The sequence below is a fragment of the Natator depressus genome, chromosome 26 (genome assembly GCF_965152275.1).
Source record: "Natator depressus isolate rNatDep1 chromosome 26, rNatDep2.hap1, whole genome shotgun sequence".
NCBI lineage: Eukaryota > Metazoa > Chordata > Testudines > Cheloniidae > Natator > Natator depressus.
The window spans coordinates 2,832,131-2,847,348 of record NC_134259.1 but is presented as its reverse complement, the minus strand read 5'-3'; positions in this window follow the sequence as shown (position 1 = coordinate 2,847,348).

The window sequence follows — 15,218 nt, the reverse complement described above, 5'->3', positions numbered from 1 at the left end:
AGTGTCCATGTGTTACCAGAGAAGATGCCATTGAATACAATGCAGTAACAATGTTGTGATCCTTTTCTCAGTTCAGGACCATGCAGGGAAGACTAACCTGGGCAAAAGTCACCTCTGATTGTCTCAATACCTGTGGCTAGGGCTGGACTGCACCTTCGGCTAGAGTGCTCAAGGGCAGGGGTGTAAAATGCACCACCCTAGAAGTAGCCATGGGAGGCTTTTTGCCACAGATACATATCACTGTTTCCTTCCTCCTGATGGTAGTAACTTGCTGCTGGTTAGAAATTTTCTGACAAAATATTTTCCCACCAGAAAATGCAGATTTGCTGAAAGCAAAGCTTTTGCAGAAATGTGTGAAATTCATAGAAATTTCATTTAGAAAGAGAAATGGGGCTGAGGGGGAAAGGCATTTTGATAAGGTCAACGTGTTCCACTCTGACTTTTTTGGAAGAGAGCATTTCCATTTGCCATTTCAAAATGCCTTTTTTCCCCCACAACTTTATATATAATACATGTAGAATAAAATTTAAATTGAAATTAGAATGATACGTTTTGATCAACCCAAAATGATTTTGTTCAGAATTGTTTTGTTTTCATTCTGTTCTGGAATGGAAAAATATTGACGATCACAGATTTTCCTGGGAAGTGAAAAATCCGGTTCCCACCCAGCTGCACTGATAACCTCTACCACAAGCACATTGCACCATCCCCCACCCACGCTTGGATGCACTGTCTGGAGAGCTAGGCGGGGACACAGAACACATGTTCTGACCACTCCCACTCCCCTGTTCACTTCTCACTTACTTAGTCCAGAGGGGGAAGTAGCAGGTGTGCAGGTACCACATAGTTTTGCATGTCCAGACTCAATGTCCAGGTGGCTAGTGCAGAGGCATAAAGGGTGTTTTTACTTCCTCTTTACACAGTGCAAATCACAACCCAGCGCTTAGCTAAGAGCAGTCACTGAACGCTGAGCTAAGTTGCCAAGATCTTGTATATAAGTTGTCCATAGAAGATACGTCTAGGGTGACCAGATGTCCTGATTTTATAGGGACTGTCCCGATATTTGGGCCTTTTTCTTGTATAGGTGCCTATTACCCCCACCCGCTGTCCCAATGTTTCACACTTGCTATTTGGTCACCCTAGATACATCCAAATATATTTCCCTAAACCGTCCATTTCAGAAATGTCAGCATCAAAACCCACGATGGCCAAGTGATGTCTGAGCAACCCCCAAAAACACGGAGTAATCAATTTTCATTTGATTGATTACTTGGTGTCCAGCACTTTTAAACGGTACAATCGTGTTGACTCATATCACATATTAATAATAAATCAAATAGTTCCTTAGTTTGTAAGTTCCTCGGGGCAGGAATTGTGCTGCTGAACACTTGTGCATAGCAGGCTCCCCCAGTACTAGCAATAATAACAAATACCTTATATTTACAGAGAGACAGACAGAACAATGGGGGGAAAGAAAGCTCCTTTTTCAGCAAGTTGTCATTCAGGAAGAAGCATGTCATCAGTCACAGCTCAGTTTTATTCTTGTTGTGATGTTCCATTTTAATTACACGTAACCTGTCTTATTATTTCAGTCAATTTGTCCTAGATTGGGAAAGGTCCCCATTGACTGTCATAGATCTTGGAGATGTCGCTTTTCATCTCTGGTGCCTCAGCTCTCTATCTGTAATAATAATGCTTCATCTGTCTATTTAGATTGCAAGCTTTTCAGGGCAAGGGCTGTCTTTTTCTCTGTGTATATACAGCACCTAGCACAGGGGAGCCCTGATGGTTCAGGGGCCGTTGCATGCTACCATAATATAAATGAGCATAACAAAGTGAGACTTTGCTTGGTTGCCTCCAGATAGGCAGAGATGCAGCAAGAGCCAGTGGCTGGGTGGAAATGGGGAAGAGATTGAGGTTAAAGAAGAAATTGCAGCTCACTGGCACAGCACATATTTTTCCAATATAAAAGCAAATGGGGAAATCCTTAAATAAATTGTCTCTATAAAAATGTCCCTTTGTATTACCACCTCACCTATTCAAGGGGGAAACACAAAGGTTTATTTTCCTGGCTCCTGAATAACAATATCATCGAAGCATCATAATTTTACAGAACCAACAAGCAGTCCATATCTATTTAAAATACACAGGCAGCATAACGTACAGGGCCCCTCAGTAACTATCATTGGACTGACTGCAAGAGCAGCTGCCACATAATTACAAGCCCTCCTCACAAGTGCGGGGAAACAAGTTGTGGCATTTAGGAAAGGTCTGCAAAAATAGGTGTCAGACCTTAACTAATAGTGATTGTCCTTCCATTCTGCTGTAATTTACATTTAATTCACACATTTCATTTCCATTTAAAAGATGATTACAGTGTTTTGAAGCACATCTCACATGTCCCCGCATATTACAGCAGGATGAAAATAACATGAAGCAGCAGGAGCTAGACAGACTACTCGGGAACTTGGCTGCCAGATCGTAAACACATGGTACCTTTCCCGGATTTGGAGAAACGGAGAGGGAGCGTTGCAAGTAGGGAAAGAAGGCAGGGAGTGTCTCTTCACTGTCCTTTCAGAGTAACAGCCGTGTTAGTCTGTATTCGCAAAAAGAAAAGGAGTACTTGTGGCACCTTAGAGACTAACCAATTTATTTGAGCATGAGCTTTCGTGAGCTACAGCTCACTTCATCGGATGCATACTGTGGAAAGTGTAGACAATCTTTTTATACACACACAAAGCATTTCATTATTTTTTCATGCTTTGTGTGTATATAAAAAGATCTTCTACACTTTCCACAGTATGCATCCGATGAAGTGAGCTGTAGCTCACGAAAGCTCATGCTCAAATAAATTGGTTAGTCTCTAAGGTGCCACAAGTACTCCTTTTCTTTTCACTGTCCTTGTGTGCTTCACATGTGTGCTTCCTGACGATAGGATTTTTGAGCATTGCCTAAGGGCCCACGTTCAAAGGGAACATATGTACCAGTGTAGCTACCGTGATGCTGCAAACCACCAGAGTATTTGTGCTGCACAAGTGCTTCTTCGACCACTTTGAAATCGGTGCAGCACATCTACCCTAGAGATTCGCACCATGTTGCTTTGTCTGTGTAGCTACCCCAGGTCCTAACTCAGAGATGAATCGTGAAGTTTTATTTCTATTATTATTAACGTGAGGGAGGGGGTCACTTCACAACATACAAGAAACAGCAGGCTGGCCCCTGCACTGAGGAGTCTGGATTTGTTCCTGCTGAGATGGGGTGGCAGGAGGCACATAGCACTGTGTGGGTAATGACAGCATAGACTCTGTGGCCAGCAAACAGTAGAGAAATATGACCCTCTCAATTCATTGTGGCTGTTGTATGTGCAATTTCTTCTGCTTCCTCATCCGCCTGCTCTTTGGCTTCTCTGTCATCTCTGTGCCTTCTTCTACACAGCTGTCTTTGTATGGTACGACCTCCCTGAGTTCAATCACATGGCTCCTAATCCTACCTTGCCAACGTCCCCCTTCAGCGACCCACTACTGCCATGCTGTCTGCAGTTAACTGAGCTGACTGTATAAAGCACCCTCAATTGTTCACCTTTCCGCTACGTTGTTTGACTGTGAGCTCCTGAGGGCAGGATACACCCCTTCTTCTATGTCTGGAAAACACCTTGCACATGATGGGAGCTACCATAAACAAATAAGAGCCTGCACTGTGAGAAAGGGAACTGCTAATCAACTAATAGCTCTTTCCCAGCTCTCATATTAGCAATCCCTTACTATCCCCAAGCCTGAGCATGCAATCCATGTGCAAACATGCTGATGCCACTCCTAGGAGGAAAACTTAGCAAACTAACATCGCTGCTGAGTGCAGCAGAAAATGGAGTGGATGTGCCCAGGTATTGTCCTGGAGGTCTTTGGGTAGCACAAGTCGCAATGATGGAGTTAACTACAGTCCCAGTGAAGTTACTTCATAGTCCTCTTTTCTCTAAGCATCTTTCATATAGAGTGGGGCAAACTTTTTTAATTTAAACATTTTTCGATTAAAAGTGGCTTTTTGGCTAAAATCAAAATTTTGTTTTTGGTTGAAATTTTCCATTTTTTCAATGAAAAATCAGAAATTTTCTGGTTAAAAAAAATTCAGGGTTTGGTAAAACAAGAATGGCTTTTGGAAAGTATTTTCAGGTTTTTGGTTTTCAAATACCAAATGTCTACGAAAAGCTGGATTTTTTCCCCCAAAAAACTGAAACCTTTTCAGTTTTGGGTTTTGTTTTTTTCATCCCTTCGTGTGTGTGTGTGTGTGTGTGTGTGTGTGTGTGTGTGTGTGTGTGTGTGTGTAAGAGAAAGCAGCCTCAAAGAGCCAATCCAGACAACCACTGACAGAGGCTTGTGGCAGGTATGGCAGTGAGCATAGGGCTTGGGTTCTAAAGTCAGGCCATAGCAGGCCTAAGATTTGGCTACCAAATGGCTCAGGATGTTGGTAATGGCTTAATATGCCTTTCACTTGTAGACAGCTGGGTCAAATCCAGCTCTGCTTGGTAAAAGCCAGGCTATGGGATATTATGCTATATCATTATCACATTTAGCATGTTTTTTTAGAAACGAGGCATTAAGCTTTGTGCTGAAACTAGCTGGGAATTAATACACCATAATTCACATCCTGGAGTTTGCCCTTTGTAAGTTCCAGCAATTTACGCCAATCAGTTTCATTTTGGATACCACTGTACTTTCCCCTTCCTAATGGTAAATAATGGCCTCTAATTGCATACACAGCTATCTTGCTGCTTGGGCATCTTAAATTAACTTTTCCTTGATGCTTCATTTCCATGGATTTGAAAACAAGAGGGGAAAATAACAGGGCCAGGTGTCTGTGTTTTATTTGGTGCCTCAGTTCCACCACAGCATCCTCAGCAAGGATAGCTCAGCTTGGAAGAAGGCTTATAATTACTACTGCATGAGTGTCGAGATGCCCCAACTGAGATGAGAGCCCCATTGTGCAAGGTGCACTGCACACACATAGCAAAAGGCAGTAGTGTGGACAAGACTTGAGACTACCCAGAACTCTTACATTTCCCATGCTTCAGATGTGGGACCAGCAGCATTGGACAGCAAGCATTCAAAAATCACAGGACTGGCCAAAACACGTGATTTTTAAAAAAATAATAACTGTTGAGTGCTTTTTATTTGTCATCTGGTTTCTGAGCCTTTAGATTACACTTGGGTCACATTTTCAAGGAGGTGTCTGTAACCATGCGGGCTAGAAACTTGCTTTTTATAAAACTAAAAGCGGAGATTCTCCAATAATAACATGACTCCAAGAGTTAGGGCTTTAAGAAACACACTAAATACTGTGAGACTCGCAATAAAATCATGAGCTGGCAACACTGGACCACGTTCTTTGGTTTCCTTCTGGCATGATGGGATTCTTTGTCTGCCTGGGCTCTGTCACTGAACAGCCCTGTCTTGGCCCTGTGCAGCAGCACCCAGAACACACTCTGTGAACAGCAGCTGCTGCTGGGTCTGACTGGAGAGTTCAGAGGGTCACCCTTCACAAGGCAACGCATGACTCTGTGAATGCAGATCAGAACGAAGCTCAGAGGAGGGTCTGCTTTGTGTGCTGCTAGGTAGATGTCAAGTTAAAAACCAAAGAACTTTGTTTAACATGAGCTGTCCTTGCATTCATGTGAAGAACACCACAACTGGCAGAGAAGAGTCTAGGAGGAATCCAACTAGTACAGGTTTTAGAATCCTGAGAATAGCCCAACTTCCGATTATCAATTATAGCTTTGAACCTAAGGGTCCTTTCTAATAGCACGAAACCCCTTTGTATAAAGGATCCGCAGTTTGGTGACCAACTCATTAGCATGCTGCTTCTTTGAGCTTTATTTCATACTAACTAGCTCATCACTGAAGTAGCTCCCTAGAACCCTCCTCTTATTGTGTCATCACACAGCTACTACTGGGTTGCATTCCAGCTCACAGAGACCTCTCCCTCGAAGTACACATACATGATCTGTATTTTAACATGTAGCTGTCCAGGCTGGTAACATGTTTAGGGAGAGACAATGATTTTTTCACTGGCAGATTATGGTGATTTGCGTTCTCAGTCTACGTTCTGGCCTAAATTTCAAAGCCGCTGCAGCTGCATTCTCTCCAAGGTGGCAGCCAGTCTCTGTGGATCCAGACACACAGTCATTTGTTCTGATCAAGTAAAGAGTCTGAAAATCTGTAATTTGCCTGGGTCTTTACCCTCCTTTTAATTGAATGCTTGTGGAGGAGAGCGAGCAGTTCATTCCCTCCCCTAGGTAGTTTTTGTCTTCTCATGTAACAGATATGTATCTGGGATGAAATGCTACCATGCACAAAGCCCTGGCCCTACTTAGGTCCCATTTAAGTCATGAAAATAGGATGTAAGTGGTGAACAGTCTTAGGCTCTGCACAGGCCTAAGTCCCAAACTTCTTCTCCAAGGTGTACAGCTGGTTAACTCCATGCAGAAGCAAAAAGCTGATTCATTCCTTAAACTATCCCATCTATTCAGGATGCCCCAGTTAGGCTGCAAGAGAACCGCAGCACTTGGGCAGCCCACACACATCATGTACTCCATGTAGCCACAGAGCAGTAAGGAGTTAAACCGAGTCTCAGAGATATAGAGTGCAAGTCAAATCTTTATCTTGGGATCCAGTTATCAATCACAGGCAGAAATGTTTCTAGCTTTTGGAATTCCCAGGCTACCAGGGTAAGTGAAATAGATTTTGGTTTCCTTTAAACAAAAACAAAACCCACCACATTCCATCCATTCCCCGTCCCCCCCATGCACACACACAAACACAATTGTGCCCCATCCCCATGTGATAAGATACAACACATTACTAAAGGAATCCTACATGGCAGGCCCAATACAGAGCAATTAAGCAAACACACCTTTTGCAAAGATATGGCATGTAAAACCTGGTGCTGTGGGAAATAATAACGAATACTTAGCACTTCCATAGATAAATCTCAAAAGGTGGGCAAATATCATTACTTACTTGATGACAAACCCTTTAGGGCTGGGCCTGCCTTTTCAATATCTATCTGTACAGCGCCCAGCACCATGTGTTCCTGACACAATTGGAGCCTCTAGGCTCTATAGGAATACAAATAATAATATCATTATCCCCATTTTACAGATGAGGAAACCGAGGCACAGAGAAACTAAGTGATCTGCCCAAGGTCGCACAGTAACTCAATAGCAAAGCCCTGTATACAGCTTAGGAGTCTGGATTCCCCATACTGTGCTCTACCTGCTAGACCACGTGGTCCAAGTTAATGCCTTCCATTGACCTCCTCACTGATGCAGGCTGTTAGTGACCAGTGGCATTTCCCAACTATGGAGCTTCTTGAGTGCAGCCAGAAATGATTCACCAAATGAATTATTTGGCAATAAAATGGCAAAATTCAACAAGACAGGCATTGACTGAATATTTAACCAGCTCTACCCAATCTACAGGCTGATCCAAAGTCCACTGAAGTCAGTAGGAGTCTTTCCATTAACTTCAATGGGTTTTGCCTCAGGCTTTTAGACTGAAGATGCTAGGCAGCAGTTCTGCAGAAAAGGACCTAGGGGTTACAGTGGAGGAGAAGCTAGATATGAGTCAACAGTGTGCCCTTGTTGCCAAGAAGGCCAATGGCATTTTGGGATGTATAAGTAGGGGCATGGCCAGCAGATCGAGGGACGTGATCGTTCCCCTCCGTTCGACACTGGTGAGGCCTCATCTGAAGTACTGTGTCCAGTTTTGGGCCCCACACTACAAGAAGGATGTGGAAAAATTGGAAAACATCCAGCGGAGGGCAACAAAAATGATTAGGGGACTGGAACACATGACTTATGAGGAGAGGCTGAGGGAACTGGGATTGTTTAGTCTGTGGAACAGAAGAATGACGGGGGATTTGATAGCTGCTTTCAACTACCTGAAAGGGGGTTCCAAAGAGGATGGATCTAGACCGTTCTCAGTGGTAGCTGATGACAGAACGAGGAGTAATGGTCTCAAGTTGCAATGGGGGAGGTTTAGGTTGCATACTAGGAAACACTGTTTCACGAGGAGGGTGGTGAAACACTGGAATGCGTTACCTAGGGAGGTGGTGGAATCTCCTTCCTTAGAGGTTTTTAAGGTCAGGCTTGACAAAGCCCTGGCGGGGATGATTTAGTTGGGGATTGGTCCTGCTTTGAGCAGGGGGTTGGACTAGATGACCTCCTGAGGTCCCTTCCAAACCTGATATTCCATGATTCTAGGATTCTCTGCAGTGCAAGTGATTTTCTCTGTTATAGTTGAGCTTTCGAAATGTTAAAATTGGAACAGGCCTGATATGCATGCACCTTTTCTGTGCTTGAGGGGCCTACAATCTAGATTTGCATGCAAACCTGTGCCTGCCTTGACAATGCAGTGGAGTACAGCTGCTTAAAAATTTGGGGCATGGTCTCCTATCAATGCAGGCCTCTTTCTTCAGCTAGTCCTTAAAAACAATCAATCAAAGGTTCAATCTACACTTGTCATCCATCTGAGAAACATCCAGTGCTACCATTGTCTTTGACTAGCTGTCTCACAAACCAGAATGAAAAGCCTAAAGCAGAGCTGACAGTTTGCTGATATCAGACTGCAGCCCAATAGCTTGCCTGCAAAAACTGCAGGGATCCCCTCCAGAGTCTGAGTGTATCTAGAGCCAAAGCTACCAGTCTCAGCTGCTTCCATATGGCCTGTGATACCCAAAGCATCCAACTACATCTATACTGAAGAGCACTCTATTTCGTGTTTTCCCTCTTGGCCCTGAAAGGCAATATCAGCCCTGTATTACCTAATGCAACACTTAGAGTGAGGCAGAGCTTGGAGGGAGGCATGTGACAAGCAGCTTTGGTATTGCTGTGGTTTAGGAATTCTTTGCTAAGGGACAAATGCATTGTTTCTAGGCAGTCGGGTTGCACTGGGTGAAAGTCAGGGCAGAATCTGGCTATAAGACCATAGATTCCAGCCAAGGCTCAGCGTGGTCAGTGCAGAATTGTTATTAATTCCCTCATGTGAACAGCAGTGAGAGTGAATCTGGAGGTGTTTTAAAGGAAAAACCTACATATAGATAGCTATGGATGATGTAGGTAAAGAGAGGGTATGGAACAGATGCTGTGATATAAAGGTTTACTGGTAAGAAATTGAGATGCTCCATTGCTCTCTTACAGAGACAGAGAGGTAATTTATTTGTTATTATTATTGTGCTGGCATCTGGGAGCCCTAGTCATGGATCCAGACCCCACTATGCTAGGCACTGTACGAACACAGAACAAAATATGGTCTCTGCACCAAAGAGCTAGCTGGCTAGGGACTTTCCATCAAAATGTTTTTTCAATAGAAAATGTTGTTTCCACAAAATTAGAATGTTCTGTTCACAGACAGACACACACACACATACACAGAGACTCTTCTGCACATTTAACTCTCTAAGATACTGCAGCTCATTATAATTAGAAATTGACCTTGCTGTCTGAGCACAGGACAGGGAGTCAGGAACTCCTGAGTTTTAATCCCAGCTCTGACACAGACTCCCTCTGTGACCTTGGCTAAGTAACTTAACTTCTCAGTGCCGGGAGTTTCCCAGCTGTAAAACAGGGGTAATGGTACTTAGCTACCTCACTGGAGTGCTGGGAGACTGAAATGGTTAATGGCTGTAAAGCCCTTTGAATATGAAGAAAACTGCGGGTAAAATTCACCACTGAAGACCTATTTGGAGCACTTATGTAGGATTTAGATAGTTCAGTGGCCTTCTGTTGATCCCTCTGCACAGGGGTGAATGGCACTGTACATTAGCTAAGTGTTATTGTTGCAGCATCCTTTCAATGAGGCGAGGTTTCAATCACAGTTAGAAAAAGTGCAGAGGTCATGAATCTGTAACAGGGTGGCTTGCTCTTAGGCTGGAGAGCCTGGGGCTAAGTTATTACAAGAGGAGCCCCCAGGTAAGGGGAATCAAGTAATCCAAATATAAAAGGCAGCCAAAAGCTGCAAGGTGCAGGTGTGTTTGTATAGATATAAAAACAGATGGTCAGAGGCAGGAAGTCTGACCATAAGCAGGATAAAGCTCCCTGCCCAAGAAGCAGGGGAAAGATTGCAAAGGCCTACCTAGAAAGGCGTGTGATGAAGGACAGACTCCAGGCAGGAGTATTTGGGATGCAGAAAAACAGACAGGCCCTCAGGGAGGAGGGGACCATGCCCAGCTGAAACTGGGGTGAAGCCTGCATGCGTTTGTGTTTTCTTTGGAAAGACTCTGAAATACTGGGGGACAGAAAGTGAACTGGGGTTGGGGTGTGGAGGGCCAGTGTACCCCTGAGACTAAACATGTGGGATCGCTTGGGGGGATTGTTTGAACTTTGCGGTCTTAAAGGGAGCCTGAAGAGAGGGGAGGGCAGCAGAGACAGAATGCTGTGGTGACCTCTGCCCATGAGAGGCAGTAAATGGCCATGTTGCTACAAGAACCAACACATCCGCACGGCTTTTCTGGTGGCCCCAGCAAACTCTTATGAGTGCTCCGTCTTAAACCCCTAACTCTAGCCTGACCAATGTAAAGCAGAGCACGTGGGGAGAACGCTGCTGTCAGGCCCTGCTCCTCACCGTAGATAACCAAGCTGTCCTTGCCTCACGTCCACGTCTAGGATAGCTAGGTAGGTTAGACAAAGCCACTTGAGCAATAAGTTAGTCTCCAAGGAATGGGAAAATACAGAATGACCTACCGAGGGATGTCTAATTTATCTACAAAAATACTGTAATTGCTAAGGGCTCGTCCTTGCTGGATCCAGCCATTGGTGTAGCTGCACCAGGATTGGAACCAGGGATTGGAACCAGGGTTATCTGCAATAGAGTGAAATGCAGCTTACAGCCATTTATCCTGTCTGCTGTGGGTTGCATGGGTGGAATTAGACAAGTGGCTGCAACTGGGGCAAATCCCCAGTGTAGACAAGGCCTGTATTACTTCAGTGGCTTTTCATCTTCCTTGGGACTCTGCAGAAATAAGAAATATTGCCTGTCCCCACTGTGCTTTAGAGAGAGTTTTTTTAAATACTAAAAGCCTTGTCTAGAAAATAAATAATCAGAAACCCACTCTCACCACTCCACCTCCCCACACCTCACATCCCCTGCACCTGCCCACAAAGAACTGAGAACACAGGGATGTTCTGATTAATATCTGTTACGTGGAGGGAAAAACAACAGCCCCGCAAACAGTATTATTAACCCATGGGCTGGCGATAAATCAGCATGAGAAGGTGACCTCAGCGATGCTGGAGTAATCCTGTGTGTCAGGGTAAATTTATGAGGCCAATTTTATTGGCCTGTATGACCCAGGCTCCTTGGAGATGTCTCAGTAACAAATCCAATCCATATCATTTATTAGCTTTCTACAGTGTCAACCGTAAGCATAGTAGGGATCCCATTAAAACATATTGCTCCCTCCACAAAGGATGGGCACAAATAAGCTATTGGATAATTGTCAGCTGCTGATTAAGAGCTTCCTATTAAGAAATTGCCTTTTGTGGGCTTGCATTCTAATCTATAAACTAGCTGGGGCTGGGGTTGTTGGGTTTTGGTTTTGTGGGTTTTTTTGCTTGCTTGCTTTTCGCCATCATAAGTTGACTACCAGCTTGAAGGCATTTACAGCTATGCTGGAGGAAAGACGAAGAGATTGATTAGGACAAGAAAATAAAATAGCCTGGCTCATGGGGACAGCCTGCAGCTGGGACAGGCCCTGCATAGTGTGGTCCTGGGAAGGCTCCATTTCAGCCGCATGAGAGCCAGGTTGCCCATGCACCTGGAGCCTCCTGGATTGAATCTCAGCTGCAGTAATGTGCAGACGTCCCAGTCCCACCAGTGAGACTCTGGAGTACTCCCCTGGGTGCAGTTACACCAGAAAGCATCTAGATTTTGGAGTGCTGAGCAGACAGAACTTCAGAGAGTTCCTACATCACATTTTTTCCCTCTTTACGACCCAACACACCATTGCCCTGCACATCAGCACAAAGTGCTTCCATCCCAATTTGGTAGTAGTTTAGGTCCTGTTTGTAACACAAGGTGCAGAGCAATAGCGATTTGGGCCCCCAGAGCTTGAACAGCCGAACTGTCCTGCAGGAAGGAGTGTGTCATTTCTTGTTTCTTTAACAGGAACTCAGTTATTCCCTGGAACAGCTCCAGCAGGGCAGGAAATTACTTGCAGGAGAGGTGGAATTCTAAGGCCCTGGGACTGTGGGCTGCATTGATGAAAAGCTCCACCCAGGCAACAGCCAGAGTAGACTGTTCTCCAGCTCCATGTTGTGCATGGCACCTTCAGAGCAGGGAGCAGTCACACTTTCACACCAGCACCTCGTTCAGATTTGATCTCTGCTGGCTAGCCAGAGTCTGGTGAAAGCAGTTTAAATCTGTTTGACTGTCCCTGTCATCATAAGGTTTACGGATGGTTAATTTATTCTTTATAGCACCGTCATTGATGGCTGTTAAATCACAAATGAGAGCCAATAAAGGGTGAATTGCAGCTGAAATTACACTGTTTATATGACAGCAGAGCGCTGGCTAAAAGATTCATATGCCGCTGATGAAGTACGTTATAAATTTTAATTACCATAGTTTGTACAAATGACATGTTTGAAATGCTATTGAGTAATGTGACCCTGATAATGAAACTATAAAATAAATCATTAACTTTCTGAATGAGCTTTTTTATTTCCATGCTACATGAAGTAAACTTTCCAATTTATTCCAGTACAGCCTTCTTTAAAAAAAAATGTTACCAGCCATCTCCTCTGCTGACACCCACAATGGGATAGGGATGGGAGGAAACATGTTAGAAAGGACAAGAGAAGAATGGCCAGAAAAACCAAAGCCTCAAAAGTTTCAAACTTGTTAATATCAGACAAATAGTTCCTCCTTCAGACATATCCAGCTTAGCAAGGGGGAGTGCACAGATAAGGATGGGGACTCAGAATCTGTTCTGAAGATCCATACAGTCTCTTTTTCCCTTTTTTCTCAAATAGAGAAGGGAGAAAATCTTTGTTACAGTCAGGACATAATTATAACTCACTGCTTGTCTATAGGCTTTGAAGACTAAATCATTAAAGGCTCCTGCAGGGAGGCTCTCTGCATCTGCCGTAGATCTTTGAAGCAGGAGTCAAGGTGCCTAGTGGGCAAATGTTTCAAAAAGAAACAGGGATAATTCTTCTGGACATGAAGCCAATGGAAGCAAAGGAGGGAACAGTCTCTCTATAGCCCAGGCAAAGGCTGTCCCAGTTGAGGAGTATATACTGAACAAGAAGCACTGTGCACCTTCCCCCATTCCCTCCAAAAAATCAGCAAGGTTAATCATAATAGGCTAAGACATTCTCTGTAATGAGACAGATTATACCCTACCCAGGCCAAGGAATAATAAGAATCCCAGGACCCCATGGTGCTAGACGCTGTACAAACGGAGAACAAAAAGACGGTCCGTGCCCCAAGGAACGTCCAAGATAAATAGACTAGATGACCAGACAATCTAGGAGGCTAGATAATAAAGTAGGTGTTTGCATCTAGCTAGTATGATCCTAACCCTGTATGTTTGATCTGAAAGGATCTCAATGAATTGTATGAACTATTGGATCCTATAGTCTGTGCTCAGGCAAAAACACCCATGAATTTCAGTAGGAATTTTGCCTGAGTAAGGTGCAGGATCTTTGTCTACATAGAGAGAGGAATTGCTTTAGTCATCGCTGAAACGCAGCTACTAGGGTGACAGCTGTTGGGCAGTGCATCGCAATATACCCCGGGAAATGAAGAAGAGCATAAGAACATAAGAGCTGGGTCAGATTATGATCTACCTTGCCTGGTATCCTGTCTCCTACCGTGGCCCAGACCAGAGCTTCAATGAGAGTGTACAGAACAGATGGATTATGGAGTGTATCCAGCTGAAATACGGTGCAGTGTGTCCAACTGAAATTGAGTATCCACATAGTAATGTATTGCCCCTCAATACTGGGTGGGCAGAACACTTAGAAGTATTTAAGTCACAAACACTAATACTCAGAGGAGCATTGGCAATAAGTCATGCACAAGATCTGCATCGAACTTCAGGATTTGCTGTCTTACATCTAAAGGTCCAGATCGGAACTCAGGAGGAGCCAAACACAGAGCAGCAGAACCAGGCTCAGGGCCCTGCATGGTGGGACTTGGTACCTTGGAGAATCAGGTCTTACTGAGTGTCACCCTACTCCTGATTCAAGCCCGCTGTCACTCACAGAGGAACATGACTTGAGATTTCAAAGGGAATTTAGTCACCCATCTCCTATTGAAAGGCAATGGAAGTTGGGCACCTAATTCCCCTTTGTGTCTTTGAACGTCTCCCCTTCAGTGCTCCATTCACTGAGTTCAGGCTGAGCCTGGCCAGGTTGTCTTCTGCTTTACAGCAGCACATGCAGGCTGTAATGTACAGTTAAACAGCTGCTATAAATAAAAGGAAGCTCTTTTTCACCCAGCGCACAGTCAACCTGTGGAACTCCTTGCCTGAGGAGGTTGTGAAGGCTAGGACTATAACAGGGTTTAAAAGAGAACTAGATAAATTCATGGAGGTTAAGTCCATTAATGGCTATTAGCCAGGATGGGTAAGGAATGGTGTCCCTAGCCTCTGTGAGAGGGTAGAGATGGATGGCAGGAGAGAGATCACTTGATCATTACCTGTTAGGTTCACTCACTCTGGGGCACCTGGCATTGACCACTGTCGGTAGACAGGATACTGGGCTGGATGGACTTTTGGTCTGACCTAGTATGGCCATTCTTATGTTCTTATGCTATCTTCCATCTCAGAGGTGGATGCACTTCAGTGGTTGGCTGCACATGCCAAGTCAGCAGAGTGCTTTGTGAGCCTTCAAGATAAAAGCCACTATACAAGTGCTAAATACAGAGCTGGCCAAAACTTTTCACTTTTTTTTTTCAAAACCTTTTCATTTGTTTTTTGTTTTAAATTTCAAAATTTTTGAAATTATAAAAATGACAATGTTTTGCAAAAAAAAATTCAAAAACACTGAAATTATTTTGGAAAAATTTATTTTTCCTTCTTTTTGCAAAAAAAAATCTTCATTTTTCAAATGAGCTCTAGTAAGATATCATTACTAATCCACTACTAGGTATTATACTATCATATTATTATTTCCTTAAGTAAAGGGATAGGCAACATAAAAAAAGACAGGAGTGCATCTTAGT